General features: G+C 25.2%; 1 long non-coding RNA gene across 1 annotated transcript; it reads right to left on the bottom strand.

Moving 5' to 3' along the window:
- Window positions 1-6394: 6394 nt before the first annotated feature.
- LOC135923152 (uncharacterized) lies at window positions 6395-21243 on the bottom strand. The gene is made up of 3 exons (XR_010571146.1): window positions 21026-21243; window positions 6552-6643; window positions 6395-6506 (listed from the first exon to the last, which is right to left on the bottom strand). It is a non-coding gene; the product is annotated as an uncharacterized LOC135923152 (long non-coding RNA).
- Between the last annotated feature and the right edge of the window lie 1370 nt (window positions 21244-22613).

Here is a 22613-nt window from a genome sequence, read left to right as displayed (position 1 = left end):
AATTATTATTGCAAATCAACAACCTAAATGAAAAGAAAATATAACATTGTAGGTTAAAGTTTAATAAATTTATAGGTTAAATCCAATTGAAAAACTTCTTAGCCTAAAAATTATTTAATCACCATCCTAGAAATAATATGCTAACATCAGCCTAGACAAGGGTGGTAACTCTCCTATGGAAAGTATGATTAGATGAAATAAAGTTTTCATAATACCTTTTACGAAAAATTGATTTTCATTTCCTTTAAATTGATAAACTTCCTTCTAATTTTATAATATAATCTCAGAAATTTCTACTTCTATATAATAATCTCAGAAATGTATAATTCTAGTTTACGAATCTGCGAATAAACTTTTTATTTTATAAAATTATCACGTAACAAATTTGTTATAAATTAAATTTAAAAAACGAGGCGCTTTCAAGACATGCTATGAATCTTATTAGATTGGCATTTGAACTTTTCTAATTTTAATTTTAAAAGCACTTATATTACATTTCTAATCAACCCCTCAACTTTATCACTTGATGATAAAATGTCTTATCAAAGCTACCAATTGAATTTCGTATTCTGAAATACGATAAAAATTTAATTTTTTGTAATATAGTAAATTACTTTAGATAGTTTATTTCATTTTTTTATTATAATTGCTTTAGTATATCTAGATTCTTTTTTTCTCGAATCTTGATATAAATTTTAGTAATTTTCTAATTTGGTAATAAATACTGTTTACCAGATGGATTGAAGAACTAAAATGTAAAATACTTAAGATACATTTTGGCCTAAGCTTTAGAATTATTTCATTAAGAAATCTTATATTTAACAGGACTACGTCTTAATATAAGATTCATATCAAATTTTAGAAAATATAACTTGATTTAAAATATGATAAGATTTAAACGATTTCTCTTCTATTTATAAAATAAACTGAAATGAACATTTATAAAAAAAGTGGAAAACCAAATAAAATATTAATATCCGTAAAGATCATAGTATTATAAGATTTAAAAATATTTTGAAATGGGGAAAAGAAACCTTAATTTATTTATAATTATGCATTTATATTGTTTTTTAAAAACTAATTCTAAATAATTTGATTTAGATATATCGAATAATTTACTTTATTATTGTTATTCCAGTCACAGATAAACCATTTTTCTTTAAGCTTTGCCGTTTCATACGTGCAAGGCTGAATATTTGTGCAAGGGATTTACATTTATGATTGTAAAAATAATCATTGAGAAAAAAAACTGTATTAGATTTTATTATGCCAAATTAGATCTCATGACTTTTAAAAGGTTAAATACCTTTATTTAAATATAAGAATAGTAAATAAAAAAATATTTCCGACCCAATAGACCAAGAAAATTAACAAATCAGTAGAAAAAAAAATCTATTTTGAGATTTTGATTTTAAATTCTTTAAAAAAAATTTTTTTAACGACGATATAATTAAAATTTTTATGGCTATTTTGAAATATAAAATAAAAGTTCATTTAAATCTATGATTTTAAAATAAAATTAAAAGCTTATATTATATATTTTTTAAGTTTATTTTAGTAATTTATGATTTTTAAATTACATAAAATTATTTGAAACAAAATCTATGATTAGTTTAGATAAGAAAGATTATTATAAAACTTGAAATTATATTATAACTCAAAAAAATAATTCGATTCTAAATTCGCAATTTATTTAGATTTTTTTTTTAAAAAATATTTATTTAACATAATTATAATTATTGATAAGGATATTTATAATATACTATGTATTACTAAGAAACTATTTTAAAACTCATTCAAAAACTATTCCTGATTTTTTTTAAAGTCAACAATAATCTAAAGAACTCTAATTTAAGATTTCATTAAATTTAAATAAAACCCACTTTATAGCAGTATTTTATTATCATGAATTTATATTTTATAATAATTATCTTGTTAAGTCATCTATATATATAGAAATTTATATTAATTTATCCCATTCATAGTGGAAATAAATATGCCACTAACTTATTATATGAATATTTATCAATTCCAGAATTTTCCTTGGCGTTAAATTTATCTACCTTTTTAAAATTTCCCAACAAATCATTTGAAACTTTTTCACTACAAGGATAATGTAAACTATTTGTATATGGATATATGGGCTTACCAGTATTGATGAGAGTCGAATCCTGAAATAAAAAAATATAAAAGTCCTATTATAGATGCTCTTATTTAATATAATAGCCTGGAAAAAAGATTTTGCTTTAGAAGCACACAAATTATTAGACACAATACCAACCAATTTTTTTTTAAATTAGAAAGCATTAACAAATTATTTAATTACACAAACATTTTATGCAATATAATTCAAAAAAATGACATCGATTTAATTATGACTATGAGAATAGCTGAAAGCATCATACTGGAACTTAAGGAAATTGGGGTAAATGTAGATGATGAATTTCATAATATGTCATAGTCATAATCAGAGCTCTATGAATTTGATATTGTCTACATTGACTCGCAAGTTTATCCTTCCAATATTAATGTAAGATCAGTAAGAATAATAGTATACACCCCCTCTTGGATAGTTTTATGACTCAAATGAATGAAAAGGTTTTGATTCATCAGGCAGCATTTAAAAACTGCGAATATTAATTGGAGAATTCTTCCGAATCTATTTCAAATCTTGATAGAGATAAAATTAAATGTTAGAAGATTTTTATCGTTAGGATGGAAGTCTTCTCTCATGCATTACTAACTGAATTAAACCATGGTATAAATGGCTAATATGGTTAATAATGTTCCAAGCTAAAGATACTCTTGTTGCATAATTTTGAGCACATTGCTACTTTTCTAATATATTAAAATTATTATATATTTTGGAAACTCACCATTAGTACCTTACCAATGAAAGAACAATACATAAGAAGTACTACCTCTGATAATAGATTGAATGGGTTCCCCCTTCTTAGTTGTATACATAAGAAGTTGACATCAAATCTCAAAAAAAATTAAATTTTACATTATAAATTTATAACATGCATCTTAATAATATTTCTTCACGCAATCAATTTTTAATACACCATATTTTTTTTATCGTGTATTTTGCAAGTTTATAACATGCAATAATTCTTAAAAATTTTTGTGCATTAATTTATATTTCCAATTTTTAAATTTTTTAATTCTCTAGTATATAAAACTGAAACGATTGAATTTGGGTTCGAGGCAGATCATAGGAAATGCCTAAGTACAATTAGATCTACCATCAGATATTCAAGATATTGATAGTTCTGATCTATACCCTGATACTCTTTTTTAAATTGGCATTCCAATGATGATAATAATACCACACATATGAAAACGTTAAAATCAAATGTTCTAACCAGGTGGTATAGTATATTAATTACATTTTAAAGCATATTTGGAAAAAATAAAAATTTAATTAATAACGTTTTGAAAAGAATTGGGGAAAACTATCTCAAACTAATAATCAGATTTAGTAGCAGAACTATTAGCTTTTCTTTCAAAATTTAAATTTCTATATGCATAAAAATGTCTGCCTTAAATTTGGGATCCCTTTTTAGAAGTGAAATTGAAACAAATTTAATAGTAAATAATAATGATAGCTCAGAAATCATTTCCCTGAAGGAAAATATGCTTTAAAAAAACTTGCGTTACGATTTTAGATTGTAATCTGCAAGTAATAATATATAAGTATGTTCATTTATTTTTTATTTCAAAAATAATATAGGATTTGGCTTCTCTTCTAGACCAAAATTTGAAATTTGTGTGAAAGTATACAATGGAACAAAATTACACAGCGTTAGAATTTATTATAAAACATTTTAAACGTATAGAGTATATGTATGATGTTTATGATAGTTGATATAGAGATTGAGAATCAAGATGAAATATTAAATTCAAATTATTTAACAAAGTTATGAATTTTTAATGAATTTCTCCCTAAGACCTAAAAATATGCCGAGATATCTGTAGTATAGTTTATATTATAATTTAATTTTTCTTAAAGAAATTAATTAGCAATTAAAATATTATGTTATAAAAAATTTATACCGGTGCCTCGATGTAAGCCAACTATGTTAACGGCGGCTAAAAATCGGCTCGCCGCTGGCCGCCAATTCGATAGTTTCGTGCGCCCATGTCTAAAAATATGTAAAATATAAGCATTATTTATTTTATTGCATGTTATTAATAAAATTATTGCTTTATTATCATTTCCAAGTCTAGAGCGGGGATCAGAAAGTAAAAGTTTGCCTTACAATAATTGTTGCAGCAATTGAGGAAAAAGAGACGTCTGATAGATTTAATATTAAAGGCTCTTTCATTTCTTTAAATTGTCCAAATTATTACTGTTCACTTCTGTGTGCAGGATATCTTGGTACCAAATGAATGTAATCAGATTGGGATAAGGGATTGACCAGGAAAATCGACCTAACTATATTAATTATATAATTGTTATGACTTTATCAGCTAATTTTTGAACATCTAATATTGTAGGATTAATCAATTTAATATGAATTAAATTTGATTTATTGGATATGCCTCTTCTAGTATGCCAATTTCAATCTCTTAAATCTGAGGTGTGGGCATTCTAAATGTAATATAGTAGATAAACAATTTTTAAAAATGATAAATATTATCTTTACATATTTTTTTAAGTTAAAGCTGCTATATTTATTGATTGTCCTTCGCTATTTTATACATCTTATATTAAATCATATATTGATTTTTTAAAAAAAATTAAGTTTAACATATTTCACAAATTTGGGGAAAGGTAATTCCAATGAAATTTTATGGTTATTATCTGTCCCAAAATTATCTTTCATATCTATCTCTATTGTCAGCATTCTATACTTTAAATAACTCGATAAATTAGATTTATAAAGCATTTTTTAAGATATAAATTCAATTATTATAATATAAAATTAAATTAATTATTAAATTATAATGTTAGTATTTTTTCATAGTATATATTTTAAAATTTTAATCTAAAAAAAAGCGCTTTACCGCTATAGCTATCTTTTTTTAAAATTAGCGGCGCAACTACGTTACTAAAAAATGTAGCGCTCTACTTTAACAATTCTGATTCCTACATCCTTTATATACACTTTAAATATTTTATCATTAATTTATATTAAAAATTTGTATTAGAAATTGTCAATATTGAATTTTAAGATAGATATAAATAGCTCTTAGAATAATTCTAAAAAAAAATAATTACCCCCCCCCCCCCCTCCCCACAACGCATAACAAATTCCTGCATACGAGCCTCCTTATCGCACTCCATCAATATTTATATATTTTATAAATAATTTGCGAAACAATTATACTTAATTAACCGTCCCCAGGGACTTCTACTCTTTAAATTTGAAGGGAGTAGGTAGCTATGAAGACCCTGAATAATATTGAAGAGTAGAGTAGGGGTCAAATTTTAAGGGGATATGGGGCATTTCATTGGCTTAGGAGGGTGTGGACATTCTGGAATCACCCCCCTTCCCCATTCATCAGCTGAAAATAATATAAATATGAAGGCTGCCTAACACCTAAGCAATTAAATGTTTCATTTATATGACGAGTATAGCAAAAGTCACAAGTCTGATAAACTACAAATATGAAACTTAATAAGGTAATGTTAATATATCTATAAGCATAGAATTGGATCATATAATAAATAACTTGCTTAGTTATTAACGAATCTACTATATTATGTATAGATTTAGTATTTTAATGAGGCAGCTCTTAAAATACAAAGAAATAGTTAATATGCATATTGTAATTAATAAAACATTACCATGAAATTCAAAAAAAAATATATCAAAATTTTAATATTCGGCAATTAAAAAATCAGATATTTTCGAGTCCCTGCTTGATATTTTATCTATAAATATATTGTGGCTTCCAAACATCCTTTGCAATGAGCCTCCTTGCACAGATGAGACTATATTAGAAACTTGTATATGATTATTTGTAGTTTTAAATAGTGTTTGCAGCGGTCCGATCCCGTCCGGGTTTTTTTCTAAAATGGGACTAGACCGCTCGGCTGTTAGGTCGGATGAGACCGTGGGACCATGAATCCAGTCTCATTTAAAATATGTTTTTTTTGTTGTGCTATGAAAATTTTATTCTGTATTAAATTTATTGAAAATGAAATGTGTTAAATTACCAATATTTTAATTATATCATCAATATTGAATATAATGCAAATTTGCATATTTAATTATTTTTGATATATATATATATATATAATATATGATAGATATTTGGTTATAAAATAAAATTGAATTATATATAAGTATTCTAATAATATTCTAAAAAATCAAATTCCATTTTTTATCCATGATTCAACCATCTTTGAATTCATTCTATTCCATTTTTTTGGATATTTTATCACTAGATTAAGAATTGATCTTCAGATGCTGCTGATGTAGCCTGTTGTGGGAGATAAATCATTGCTATTTTGACCAGAATTGAGAATCGATATTGATTCCTTTATCACCAATCTAATATGTTGGAATTAATTGGATATAAAATATTGGTTAAATAACTTTAGATAATTTATATCATCTTTCTCAGATTCCTCTGATGTCCCAGTCACCGTGAGCCTATCCCTGGCTCGTCTCTCCCTCAAGGATATTTTCTTAAATAAATAAATATTTTATATATATTGTTTCTTTATGCAAAAGAATAGAAAAAGCAAACATTAATGAGATGTTATAAAGTGTTAGGCATTAAATAATAATCATGTTTTAAGTGTTCATATACATTAATTAAAAGGTAATTTATTGTAAACTTTTATCTTTCTAAATCGGTCTTAGGTCGGATCAGACTGTGTTGTCAGACATGACTGTCCAGTCAGGTCCAATAGTCAGATGGGACAGGCCAAATGCGAACACTAGTTGTAAACAAAAAATTGAAATTGTTATTTTTAAGGAAGACATTGTATTTTGCCATTAACATCGAAGACCCAATCCCTCACCTTTTCAAAAATTAAACATAAATAAGAGGCATAAAAAGTCATATTTTGATAATTTTTAGATGTCTAGCTATTAGGAGTAAAAAGTTATAGACGTTTTCCTTTTCATAGCGTTGCTACCACTTACCAGTCCCTCCTAGTATTTTTTTATGAAACTGAAAGTTCCAAGCTGCACTCGTGGAAGTATTTTAATCTTTCTCATCAAAATATTTAAAACCCGTTTTAGTGCATAGGCTAAATATTATTCTACTGCTTTATATTTAAATATCATAAAGGATATAATTATACTTACTTTAACCATAGATCGATTTGCTCTTGATGATTAATAATGGTAAATTTATTTTTATTGCCCGTCGAGGTTCAAGCTTCAGTATATTTATTTTATGTATGTATTATCCATTCATTATATTCTAGGATGGGGGTAGGATAAATATAAATATTTTACAGAAGGTAATCTTAAAGAGAATTTTATTCCATTTTTATATCTCCACTATGCGATTGCATCAAAAATTGCTATAAAATAAAACTGCCATCCCAAGATTTTATCAAAGAAATTCTATAATATTTTAGCCCGTGTTAGAGGGACTTGTCCAGTAATATTCGATGACTACCAATATGATAAAAGATATAGATTAGTCATTGTATTGAGACCATAAGAGCTTTGATTGTGCCTACGCAATATCTGGCAAGGTTTTATAATATTGTCTTGTAAAAGTTTTTACAAAATCTTTAAATCTTGATTAGACTAAGGCTCATAGCTAGTGTCTAGGGTAATTGGGTATTCACACAAATTTAGTATTGATCAAATTTCACCAAAAATTGCTGTTTTTCTATATACAAGACATTTGTCTATCTCCTAAAATAATCGTCATATTGTTCTTTCTTTCATCAATTTAACTTTATAAGGGAGAAACTCCATAAATAAAAAGCTATTATTTATTTGTTTTCGCCACTAGTTTTATGTAAACATTTTAGGAAATTGGGCATTGTTTATTAATGACCATCTTAATAGATATTATATCAATAATGGTATTAATCGTTTTATCGTATGCAAATACAATGAAAAATGAAAATTAATTTATTATTTAACTCAATATCATAATAACTTAAATATTTTTGAAATTATATTAAATGCACTCCCGTGAAACTGCGGCTATGGTCCACAGCCCCAGGAATCTTTTATTACTATATTATATTAATTATGGAGTGTTTAGATCACCAGGGGGCAGCTGCCTCTACTATAGCGGGGTTAAGATGTAAGATCGTAGGTGAAATATCAGAAAGTACGGAGTAAGGATGGAGAACAATGACAGTAAATAAAAAAAAATTTGGGGTGATATAATCTGTTATTTATAATTAAAATTATTTACTATTAATTTGTCATAATGAAAGTTCATAAAGGTTATATTATATTAATACATTTTCAATGAATCTACTTAGCTACAATTGCACAATATGAAGGAGGAGCGTTTCATCCTCTGGAAATTTATTGTTTTAATAAATATCCTATAAAATTATTTCAAAAATTTTCTCCTACATATCCCCCCCCCCTCTTCAAAAAAATATATACAATATATAACTATTATAAAAAGAAAAATAACTATAAGGTAATAATTTTTTTTAAATAATGGCTTAAAAATTTTCAGAAAAATCTATTTTAATATTTTTTAAAAAACGAAAATGATTTTAAAAAATGTAACATAGCCAAAGTTTGCAATTTATAACCCTAAAACACTCCAAGAAAATTTATGGGGGAAGATCTACCTAATAGCCTCCCCCCCCCCACCAAATCCTGGCCATTGCCAATTAATATAATTTATTAGTTGTTTTAGCTACTATCTTCATTTTTTTGAATATTTTAATTTTACGATGCAATTATCATTATATTTGTTATAACTGCGGTGCTATCTTAATGGGAAGACATTATGTCATCTATTTATTATCATTAATAACTATTTGGGGTTTCAGTGGTAAACCAGAGAGCCTAAAATTATTGTGAGCTCAAAGTTTCTTCTAGAGCACTAAACTCTAATGGTTAATTTTTTTTCTATTAGATATTTGTCGAAAAATTTCACCAAATATGCCTAATCTATGCCAATTTATTCTATTAATTAATACAATAAAAAATATTTAGACACCCTGTTGAACCCAAAATCACATTATCAAATTTTTTTTTCATATAGGAATCCTTACACATTAATCTATTCACAAAAAAAATATGAGTTTAAATGCTTTGTTTATCACTATATAAAGGACTATTTAATAACAATAAATAGAAAGGTAATAAGTGACCCTCATGGGTTAGGTAATCTTATTAATCATAATGTATAATTAATTAACTTGAGTAAATGTGTATTATTCTCTTTTAGATATAATATAAGCATTTGTATAATAAGTGTTTAATATTTATAAATAATATATATATCAATAATTGAAGTCAGGACTTGAGAACCAAAAAAATATCTTTTAGGGTTTGAACTCAAATAAAGATGAGGGTTTAGGTTTGGTTCGGATAAATATAAATAAATTCTATATCATTATAGTTCATATTAATGATAAATTATTTTAAAATAAGATGTCCAGTCAATATCTTGTAGAAAAAAATGACTTTCCTCAAAATGATATCGCTAAAAACTTTAAGACCACGAGCAAAACAACATGGCCACTTATTTCCGGTCTGTCTCCTTAAAATGTACTCTAAATTTTATAAATTATTTAATAATTTATATATTTTTTTGCAAAAAAACCATTATTTTATTATCTAAATAAATGATTATATATACTAAAAAATTTCAAATTTATAATATGGCTATAAATTATTTAGTTTTATTATATAATAAGTAAAAAACCTTTACATCTTCCCTTTTGAAGTTAAACGGAAATGGTTTGATATTTTAATATTTTTATTTTGTTAGAGTTTACGTTTAAAATAATTACTTTTCCAATTAAGAGGTGAAGTAGGGGAAAACATAACTATTTTAAAAAAATATACAGTTTAACTTTCATTAGATGATAACATTTCTGTTCACAAATGAAAAATTGTCATATGCAGAACATTTAAATATTTTTAAATAAGTTTTTACAGGGAGAGACCAACTATAATAGGAAAGTATAAATTGGTAGTTTGACATCAAGGGAAATTCATACCCTGGGCTGGGCTTAAATATATTTTTTTTAAATAAATACAAGGTCTGAGGTTTGAAAATAAAAAGGTAGATCTCGCGCGGCCTTTAATTTAAACATTGATATTTGAGTTCTTAATAATATCCAATGGACTTTGCCTCTATATCTCTCATTGATAACCCGCACTTGACTAATAATAGCTGCTGTTTGGAACTATATAGCGGGTTTTTTTTGCTCTTACACTAAATTCAGATTATTCTTCTAACTGACCAGAATTAAATAAAATTTTGATAGCTAAATAATTCAATATCGCTTATAATTGGGTTTAGGTAAGGTCAACCTTAACTTAGCTCCTCCCACACAATTATTGTTCAATCAAACCTTCGAAACCAAATATTTAATTTCAATCTACAATTTTTTAATAGTATTTTACAAGGATGTGAACCAAAATTAGGGTTTTAAAATTTAGATTTGTCAGGAGACTTTGAAGTCACAGACCAAACAAAAACCGATTTAAGGACAACCCATCTAACTCGGGGTAATATGGAATGACCAGGGGAATGTTCAGATCCATTTAGGAAAATCGGTTTCGATTATCTTCTTGTTAATAAAATTTCCAGCAAAAATTCGTGAACTAATTGGGTTCAAATCTCTGGTATTTTTCCTTTCGTCGAGGATTCTTATCATTACCATAAGATTCTAAATTGAAGTCTGCCATGAGCGTGGTTTAGCCAGTCAACGCCCGCACTTGCATGAGCGGGTGGATTTAATAAATCTAAATATTGAGTGGACGGGTAATTTTAATTTTCGGGCTAAATGAACAGATACAGCTATATTATTTTATAATAATGTATATATTATAAGTTTTTATAATATTGTATATATTATAAGTTTTTATAATATTGTATATATTATAAGTTTCAGCACAAAGTGGGTTGGATGGGATAATTTTTTTAAAAATCCATGCGCGGGCGAGTTATAATTTTTTTTAAAACATTGAACGGGCGGGTTCGGGTTAAAACCAGTCAATTAAAACAAAGCATGTGATCTTAAACGTAAGTGAAATAGGGTACGTTGGGGGCAGAGACACGTTAACTCCATTCCTAAATGACATTTATAAAAAGGGCATGCTGATGTTTAATCCGAGAAACGTTAGTCCTATAAAGTATAATAATATTTATATTTTATTTAGGTTAAACAAATGCAAATAAATATTTATCAATGTTAAATATAGAGTTTTATTTTTATATAATTAAATAATTTTTTGTTTAATTTTTTTTTAGAAAAGTCCCTAAAAATTTCTTTATATTCAATTTTATTTACTTAAGTTATTTTTATTTATGTTGGCGGCAATGTGTTTTTTCCGGCAATGTGTTATTTTTTAATACAAATCATTTTTTGAGTGGGTTTTTTTAAATTTTAAAATCCGATTTTACCAGGAATGTAAGCATGTTTAAAATCTTCAAGGGGCCTCACTAGCTTTTACAATCTCAGGTAGCTTAAAAAAATAAATAATTTTCAAAGTGGCACTTTTTAGCTAACATTTTTATAATAACCTCTTTTTTTAGGTAGGTTGGCTATTCAAATTTTTCAGTGGGCTCGAGCTCCTGTGCACTCCCTCCCTAGTGGAGCTATTGAGAATACCTATTATGAATTGTAGACAATTTTGCCGTTAACCTTTGAATCATTTATAATTTATATTTAAAAAAATTAAAAACGAATATAAATTATAAATGACTCAAAAGTTCATGCCGGTAAAATCAGATTTTTAAATTTAAAAAAAAAATTTCTCAAAAAATTGATTTAAAATTTAAAAAATTCCATATATTGTTGGAAAAAAAATATGACCACTAACATATATTTTCAATAAATTAATATAACTTTTTATATTTAAACCCTCATTTTTGGTGGGCTAACATATGTTGGACCACCTTACCACTTATTAAGATATATTAGTTTAAAAAAAAATTAATTAATTTCTAAAAAAATAATTCCTAAAAGAATATACTAAATATTTTAAACAACTTATTCTTTGGGATTCAGGATATATTTTATTTATTCAGAATGGTATTTGAGGTTTGAACAAAAAGTGTCCCAACGTAAATAAGTAAGTTAGTTGTTTAGTATGAAAATGTTATGTAAACCTAATTTATATACCAGAGGAAATTATGTAACTCATATTTAAAAGGAGTTAAGGATGATGTTTTAAACAGAATTTATAAATAAAATAAATGTCAATGAGTTCTGCTTAGTGTTGTTAAACGGCTCGATTTTGGCCAATTTTTACAAACGCTTCACTCAATATTTTAGCCAGAAAAATATTTCCTAAGCCTGGAGGCTTCGCTAATAGACGTATAAACATTTGTGCTATCTATGACCAAAATCTTCAGTCTTGCGTAATATTTTTCTGGCTAAAATATTGAGTAAGCCGTTTTTAAAAATCGGCTTAAATCGAGCCGTTTAACAACACTAGTTCTGCTAATCATTCGAACTGAAAATGACAATATTTAATTATTTTAGTGCATTTGCATTTATTTTTACTTTAGGTCAATCTGCATTCCTAACATGTATTCCTTAAATAGCTGACTGGTAATATGAGAAATAATAATAACCTCTAAGTGATCTTCTCAATTATCTGACCATTTTAGACTCCATGGGAATTATTTATTTAATACATATAAACGGGCTTGAATATATATACTTATAGATACACTTTTTATTGCTTTAGATTATATAGAGTTTATGGTTCAGACCTATCAGTACATTTAATTTATTAACTTTTTCTGCCACATAAATTTCTGTTTTTATTTTATAATTCTCTGCTAATTAGTTTTTTTAAATTTTTCTCTCATAAATATTTAATAAATTTATATATCATTATTTCTTATCATAGTGAAGAGTTTATACATTATTTTTATTATATAGACAGAAAATGTAAGTTATAAGTGAATAAGCTATGAACAGACATTCGAAGAAAAACGCTATCATATACCTATTTTATATATAATATCTGAATATTTTAATTCATTTAATTAATTTGCTGTGTGAATGAATTTTAAATTAAATAGCATAATTCCGATTAAATACGAACTTGATTTAATTGATAAAATTTCTATCGATTTCATTTCATAATTAGCTATTTGAAGTTAATATACAATTTTTTTTATTTTATTTAAAAAATGAAGTAATTAATCTATCTACTTAAAAAATTACAATACAGAGCCCTAATGAATAATTTTTTCCCAAAAATTTCGAAAATTTAATTGGGATCACTAATTATTATCTTTTTCGATGTATATATTATATAAATATTATATAAGTTGACGGAAATTATAGAAATATTTTTTCATTTAAAAAAATAATCATCTATCAAAAATAATATTATAAGAAATGAAAATCCTAATTTTCATCGAATGTTTAAAAAAATATTTAGTTTATCAAAATTTAATAAAAACAACTATTATATAATATATATTTTTAAATATCAAAACACGATTCTTGCATATTAAATTAGCAAACTATTTTTGATTCAGCAAAATATTGAGTTATTTTTATGTAAATTTTTTTTTAAAATTAAATATTATATCTATAAGAAGAGAAATTAAATTTGATTAAATAAAATGCTAATTTTTTTTTTAACATGATAAAATAAATTAATAAAAATGAGGCCGGTAAAAGAAAAAAAACTACTGATTTTTGAGGATTTTTTCTCGTTGTATTAGTAAATAACTTCAAAAATTTTCATATATTAATTAGCTCAACCCATTACCCTGTTCAAAATTGTTGCCCTAAAAAGCCTACCATAGAAAGAAAGAAAGAAAAAATAATAATTGCAAATTCTTCAAACTGAGTGCAGCATGCACATTATAATGAGTATAATGACATTCTCTAATGCTACCGAATATCAAGAATTAACTATATTAATATGACAATATCTGCTACATATCAGAGCCACTCCACAGACATGCCTGACTTAACCTAAAACTCGGACATGATTTTATTATGTGGACTCAGGCAATTAAAAAATCTTGTGTTCAATTTCAAATTAAAATTTTATGAGCAGCTCAATATTTTATATATAGTATATATATATTAAAGATATTTTTATTACGCCTTTTTCTTTTTAACAAGATATATCTTCTAAATCATATCATTCTTTATTTTATTTTATTTAAATTAATATTATATATTAAAAAAAAATTCTAAACCTTCCTACAAGAACCCTGGGATGTCAGATCTGAATTTCCTATTTCGCCGGATGAACCAGAATCGAATGATAGATAATAATTTAGGATTGATATGACTCGATCCGAATTTTTTTATATCTAAAAGACTCGCATACAACAAAAACTAATTTTTTTTCCCTTAGAGTCAAAACTGACCCGATGCAGGGCTCTGTTGAAAACTATCTAAAGTACCAAATTGAATAAAACAAATCCTCTTCCCATTATCTGCTCATCAGGCTTTCTTTCTTATTGTCCCAAAGATTACAATTTCCTTTCATTCGGCTCTAATATTTGCAATATCAATATGCTTAGTTCTCTCGAGGGGGATATCAATATGCTAGGTGCTCTTGAGGGGTGACCTAAGGCCTTGCTGAAAGAATTATTCACCTCTCCTTTGGCTACATGCTACTTTATCAAGTAAACTTGTAGTTGGTGTTGGTTTCACCTTTTTCTTTATAATTTATATCATCAATAAATTTTCAAATATGAAACCAGTTTTCGTGCAATATAAAGTCCTACAATTAGACACGATCTTGGGCGTAAGTACACTTCCCAATCTTATAATCCGTTTCTTTGAATACATAGAGTAATATTTGATAATCAAGCCTGAAATTCGTAAAAAGATTTAAAAAAACAACCGCAATGACTAGCTTATGACATATCAGTGAAAGCTTGGGGCTCTGTTTATCCACTGGAGAACTATGGATAGGTTTAGCACCAACTAATTTTATAGCTGCACCTTTTTTAATATACATGTTTCACCAAACAGACACCATCCTCTATTATTAATACTCTAAAGGATGGCCAACTATACATAGTATAAGATAATTTGCCACAACAAAAATACCATACAGAAAACTCTTGAGCCTACAGGAATAAACCTAGGTAACCATAAAAGTCCTGATGGCATATACTTCGTCCAATTGTTTGAGCCTTTCGCTTGGGAGTACTCATGTTTTATAGACATATTCAGTTGCACAGAAATTGCAGAAACTAATAAAATAATAAAATACTCCCATCTTTCAAATCATATTTTTACTCATTAATTAAAGGCACTGGGTAATTTTGGGGAGCCCTTCATGAAAAAAAATATTCAGTAGGGAAACTTCTTGCAACACTGGGGTAGTTTTGAAGAACTTCTATATTCGTCAAAAAATCGGAATTGAAGTATACCAGTCTAATGATGATCATAAATGATTAATAATAAATTGCAAAAATGTAAACTCTAATTAATTATAATATAAATATAAAGTGATAATATAAGAAAAACGCAATAATAAAAGAATTCATTGAAAATTTAATTTAAATTAATGTACAATATAAACTATATTTTATAATATATATTTTTTTTGTGATTTATTGAATTTTTTTTTGTTGAAATTACAAAATTTCTGAATCTGAATTAAGAAAAGAAAAAGCCTTGTTTATTAGAATAATCTTCAATAACATTTAATAAGACCAGCTGCAGAGACCATGAATTAATTATATTTAAAACTCTATATAACAAAAAAAATATTCTAAAAACAATCTTAGATTAAACTTTGAAAAATATTTATTTAGCAATTCTATTAATTATTTTAATAAAATTTTATTTATAAATCACAATTTTTGAATGTCAATTTGTCATTTTTTAATTCGATTAACTCTCATTCTGTAAAATGATAGATTTATTATGGTGATAAGATGATTTTAAAAAGCTTATTAAAATTAATTCGTTATTATCAAATTATTTTTTATTTGAAACATTTTTAAAGGCTGAACATGTTAAAATCAATATCCAATTGGTGATTTTTATCACATTAAAATTAACACAAAAAGAAGTTAAACAATATGTGTTAAAACATAATCTATAGATTGAAAGTTATATACTTTTATCAAATTAACTGATTAGGTCTGATTCAAGGCTCTAGAATATTATACTTATTAGAAAACCCGTGTAGAACATGTATACATCTTCTTAATCATAAATCATCCAATTAAGAATGTCAGAATAAATAATATTATATTAATTAATATATTATTTATAAAGAGTCAATATTGTTAGATTCAAGTATTTCTAATATAATTAAAATATAACCAATTCACGCATAAAAATTATTTTCCAAATCTAAATAGATATTTAATTAAAATTTTATATTAAATTTTGTATATTATGTTAATTTTTGGATATGAAAAAGCTAAATAATTTAATTATATATTTACTATTTTTTAAAAAAAAGAGAAGTGACTTCTCACTTATCTCATTATGCAAATAGTGGTGTATTCAAAAAATATTCATGCTAATTCAATAAAATCGATATATTTAATAAAATGATACGTAACTAAACTAATTGAAAAAATATTAGGACTTTATATTTACACCTATATTGGTTATCACAGGCGAACCAAGCTAATAAAAATCCCCCTCCCTGTATCTTCACGCCTCCTTTCCCACAAAAAATGCATACAATATGTTATAATATACATAATATTATTTAAATTGGTATTTATTTGTAAAAAAAGGAAAGAAAACCCTACAAATTTTTTTTAGTAGGGATCTAAAGCCTCCTAGAAAAATCTTGGCTATGCCTATGAGTGGTATATAAATTATATTCTAACTTACGAATTATGTTTTCTTAGAGTCCATTCTATTCGATATTATTATTGGTTATTTATTTATTTTTTAATAGTTGTATATAATTTATTTCTTAATCTAATAAAACAAAAATAAAGTTTTATTACAACCAAACTATTTATCATCATTTTATTAAAATGAAAGTAATATTATACCTGTTTTTCATCAAAATATAACTACACTTCTCATAAAAAAAATATAGTATTATTATAATTCTAAATTTTATGAAAATCTCAATATTATTTTTTTTTTCACCGAGAATAGTAATCATGCCCCTTATATAAAACTTTGCAATCAAATATATTGTATAGAATAAAAATTTGTTCATTCCATTTTGTAAAATCAGTAGCCTCATCAGTGGGTGGCATAAATTCTTCTCAACTCTATTTAATTTGAGGGTTCCTTAATTCCCATAAACTATTTTAACGCTAAAATGTAAATGAGACGGACTCTATTTATTCGTAAATTTTAATTGAAGTTGAAAATAAAATATTTCAGAAGAAAAAAAAAGCAATAGAAAAGCATATTCAATCATCAATAAATGCATTTTTTTTTATTATAAAATGAACGAAATTGATAATTTTTAAGTTACGATCGATTATCGTATAGGATTAAGAGTAAATTATTCATAGCTTTTAAATAATGTACATCATTGGATTCAACATTTCTAAAATTAGAGTTCATTGGAAATACATATAATGCTGTTATAAGCAAAATATAATTAACCTTATAAGTGTGGAAACCAAATTCGAAGGCTAAAAGTCCTTATTTCTGTTAAAAAAATGTTGATATACATACAGAAAACATAATAATAAAATATGTTATGTTATTGCATTCGTGATGCAAAATCGCTCCATTTTTTTAAAAACGGCTAACTCAGTATTTTATCTGGAAAAATATCAGGCAAACCTAAAGATATTACTCATAGATGGCACAAAGATTTGGACATCTATTATCGAAATCTCAAAACCTATGCAATATTTTTCTAGCTAAAATATTGAGTTAGCCTTTTTTTTTTAAATCGACTTGAATAGAGCAATTTTGTATCATTAATTGCGATAAATACACTATACTTATTTCATAATGCCCAGTAGTTTTATTTTAGTTAACTTTTGTATTTATTTTCTACTAAAATTTTTTTATAATATTAAAAAAAGAAGAGTTGCATTACTACCGTATCTACATAGATTTTTATAAATCATGTCACGGCTAATCGGCGCAATTTTTGCAAAATATCATAGGTGTCAAAATGATTGTAATATTTGACATAAGATAATAAATTTTTAAATTATTATATATTTTTTCTCAAGATTGATTTTAGTAAAAGTGTTATTTTGCGCCAACAAGCCCCAAACCCGGAACTTGTAGATTCAGGGGTAAAAAATATTTTTATGTCTAGACTTTTTATAAATGGGATTAGAGGAACTCAATAAAATTTAATTTGCCTCTATTTTAATAATTATGCATTATATTATTCAGCAATTAATTTTAATATAATTAATAATGTTTATTTATTTAATTCTCTTTATTGCAAAATACAAAATATGGAAATTAAAATGAATATGAAGTAGTGCTCCAAACCTCCTATAGTTTTAAATATCATTTTTTTAATTGTTATATTCAATCAAAAAAAAGGAAGAATAGGAAGGAAATATAATATTAAAAAATTTAGGGTCATTGAACAAGTCTATATTTTATTGGAGTCTATAAATTAATAAATAGTGTTTTCCGATATTTTAATATTTTGTTACCTTATTAAGTAAATAATCAGAAAATAGCATAATAATGGTAATAAATTATTTTAGAAGACCCTAAAAATTCTATTAGTCAAATTATGATATAGATATCATAAGTGAGTGCTAAATAATTTGTAAATTAATCAAACATATCAATATCTTTGAGGTATACAATCTTAGTATAAATATTTTCCTTTATGAAGTTTTATAATTTAAAATATATGACCATTGGTTATAATTATAATTCAGCTTAAAAAATATATAATATTAATAATAAATTGGTCTACAATAGTTTGAATTCAGGATGTTAATCTTATTAATAATATCTGAAATGATTGAGCATATAGAGAAGGCCAATCGCCTAGTATTGAATGCGCCCTCTCCAAAGAATAGAATGCTACTATATTGCGTCAATTCTACATAAATTATCCTCAAGCGTCTCCTGTTCAAGATATTGCCTCATTAGGGGAATAGTTCTTCAGAAAAAATAATTTCATACAAGGAAGTATAAATATTTTCAAAAGGAGTCGAAATTCTCTGAGTTAACTGTGTTTGGCATACTCTCAATTATAATTGACATATGATTTAAAAATAAAACTCTATAAATAGGTCGATAAAATATTTTCAACTTAAGTAATTGTGGATATTAGAGAGGACACACTATATATTAATGAATCAGAATTGTCAAAGATTAATATTTAGATATTTATGTTGGAAATTTTGTCTTTCTAAAATTTTCATTTTGAAGTTGCTTAAAAAATTTTTTTTGTTGCTATAATACAGCAGAGGTACCATTTTCACGGCCAGGATTTTTTCATTATATTATATATTATATTTATTTTTAATTTGGTTAGTAATGGCGATTTAAAATATTTGGTATCAAAATATTCGGCTCGGCCTGGGTATATAAAAATTTTTTTTAGGCCCGGCCCGGGTATTTGAAAAATTATTTTTTCAGACCCTGCCCGGCCAGGGATATTTAAAAAACTAAAATACTGTCCGTGGGGCTTACGGCCGGGTCTGCAGATCTTTGCAATATTTATTAATTTTTTTAAAAAAATTCCCCTTTGAGAAGGAAAATATATGATTATTTTACTATATTCCTTGATATTGTGTGCCTTACAGGAAAAATAAAGATTGTCTAACATCTTTTTTACATTACAAATAAATAATTTGTTCATGTCTTAAAAATATCTTCCAGCATTTTTTCAAGCCTAATAAAAGGGATTTGTTTACCAATGAATTAGTCTAACTTGAAAATAGTTACCAATCTCTTATTATATTTTAAAAATTATCCAGACGTTCTGATGAACATTGCAATTTACTTATATTTGATATCAAAGATCTAAAGAGATACCCATTTTCAAACTTGGCGTCAAAAACAATTAATAGATTACTTTCGGTGTCAAAGAATTTTTTTTTAAACCTGAGAAATTTTCTAATGAACTTTTTAATAAAATTATTTAAGATCTGGTAGGAAAACCAGACTTTTCTGGAATTTTTTTTGGCCCAGCCTGATTTCAGTTTCGAATTATTTAAAATTTTGTTATTTTGAATAATTTGGCTGTATTTTGAAAATTGTTCCAAAGCTCTCTATTATTTGTAGATCATTAATATATATAATTTTTTAAAATTAAATCTATAAAACTTGGTCCGGATTTAAAATCATACCAATTTTACTGGTTGCAGGTCTTTGATTTCAATTATATTTATGATAAAATGTATTTTTGAGATCAAAATTATTTTACATTAGGTACAATATTTAGTTGTCTTAGAATGAGAACCGTCTAAAAAATTATAAAATAACATTATATGTACATTAAAACCCTCTTTTAATATTTAGAAAAGTTTTATAATCATATACATATCATGAATATACAAACTTCTGAAAGGTATTCGCTAGAAAGGGCTAAAAGAATCAGGGCTAGTCGGATCAATGATAACATTATGCTTAGAGATTTTATAATAAGACATTTTTATTTCTATCATAATAATATAGAAGTTATAATATTATATTGAAATTAATCTACACTCTGTATACAATTAAATTAGGAAAAAAATTAAATAATTTTTGGTAATATATTTTTCAAATTTAAATAATGTCATAATTTGTTATTTATGAATATTTTTAATTTGTAATCTGATAATTTTGTAATGTAATATTTATTAATATTCAAATCCATTTTCTTACATGAGGAGTGACATAAGCCGATGATGGCCAAAAGTGCTATCAATCAATACCTCTAAATTTAATTGGACCCGCTTAAAATATTTTTTATAGGTTTCAACATATTCCAACAATTTTAATAACCAAAAAGGGAAAATATAATAATTCTCATAAATTTACCCGACATTGAATAATTTCCATCATAGAAAATGTTTGATTTAAATTGCTTTCTCTTCCGAATATTAACCTTTGAGACTTATAGAGGTAATATTTAAATTTTAAGGAAAAACGTTGTAGTAGTATTTTTAAATCTATAAATAATAATTATTAATTCATAATATTATATTATAAAAATATAAAGCTCAATTCATAATTTATATGCATTTAAACCGTAATTACAAAAAAAAATAAAAATAAAAGGGGAAAATTATATTAGTATTATATATTATTAGTTAGCGGAAAAAAAATCAATAAGCCTTTTTAAATGAAAAAAGAAATTTAGGAAAAAAAATTCATTATACTTCTAGATAAATTTAAACATTTATGTGGTATTATTATGTATATACGTATATATACTATTATATAAATATATTTATAAGGTTTGCTTTCAAAAGCAGAAAGAAATTATTCATGAATATTGTTAAATGTAAAATGTAAGTGTTTATATTATCACTCATAAGAGTCGCCTTTTTTGTATATATGTTGTATATAATATGAATATTATATGGAATTATTTTTTAGTATTGAAAAGTGTATAGATATTGTATATGTTGTTTCTTATTATTTTACAATTTCGGCTATCAATGAACTTCTTACGCAGACTCATAATGAGCCAAATTAACATAATTACGCCTGTCAACGCAGACCTATTTCGGCGAAATAAAATAATTCGCATTAGATTTAACTTATCACCAAAAATAAATCTTATTTCTATTTTATCGTCTGTTAGACTTCATTTATAATATAAGCTTGAAAATAGCTCTACATCGCATCTCTAAGCTGTTACAAAATAAGTAATGGTAAATAATATATTGCTATGATATAGTCTATTACGTAATATAATTATCACACGCTTACAATAAATGAGATATTACTTCTTATAAAGGTAATTTATATTAATATATTGAATGAAATTAATTAATATAAATATTTTTAAAGGTTAACTTTTATCATAAAATTCACAAAAACAAGTTTACATTTATCTATTACAAATGAAAGAATTATACAAAAATATACAATTTTATGAAATTTGAAAAAATGTTTTAGAATACTTATTATTTAGCCCAATTTGTGTTCCTACAAGGTCAAAATCAATATTTCATCAGTTTACTACTACATGGTGAAATTTAATATTTTACAAATTTTATTCATTTCTCTTAGTTCTGTTTTTAAGAAATATATAACTATCCGATATCAAATAGACATAAAGTCTGAGAGGACATTTGAATTCAAATTTAATTATGAATAAATAGAGATAAATATTTAACAATTTATTGCACTGATAGTCAAAATATTGAAAATAATGATAAATGATTTTTTTAAAATGGCTAAAATTTTGGCGGTTGCTTACAATTAACTCTTTTTTAAAACGGGTATATATTAATATATAATAGTAATTGTTATAATGATAGCGGAGCTCGTAATCTTCGGATAAACCATTCCTTTGATTTATTTTGCTTTTATGACATAAAAATTTAAGTGGTTTTTTATGATTTATCTATCAACTCGATAAACCTCAAAACACTGTATATAATATATATATACGCAT

This window comes from Gordionus sp. m RMFG-2023, chromosome 2 (assembly GCF_954871325.1).
Source record: "Gordionus sp. m RMFG-2023 chromosome 2, tfGorSpeb1-WG-v2, whole genome shotgun sequence".
In the NCBI taxonomy this organism is placed as follows: domain Eukaryota; kingdom Metazoa; phylum Nematomorpha; class Gordioida; order Chordodea; family Parachordodidae; genus Gordionus; species Gordionus sp. m RMFG-2023.
This window is presented reverse-complemented; position numbering and strand designations above follow the sequence as displayed.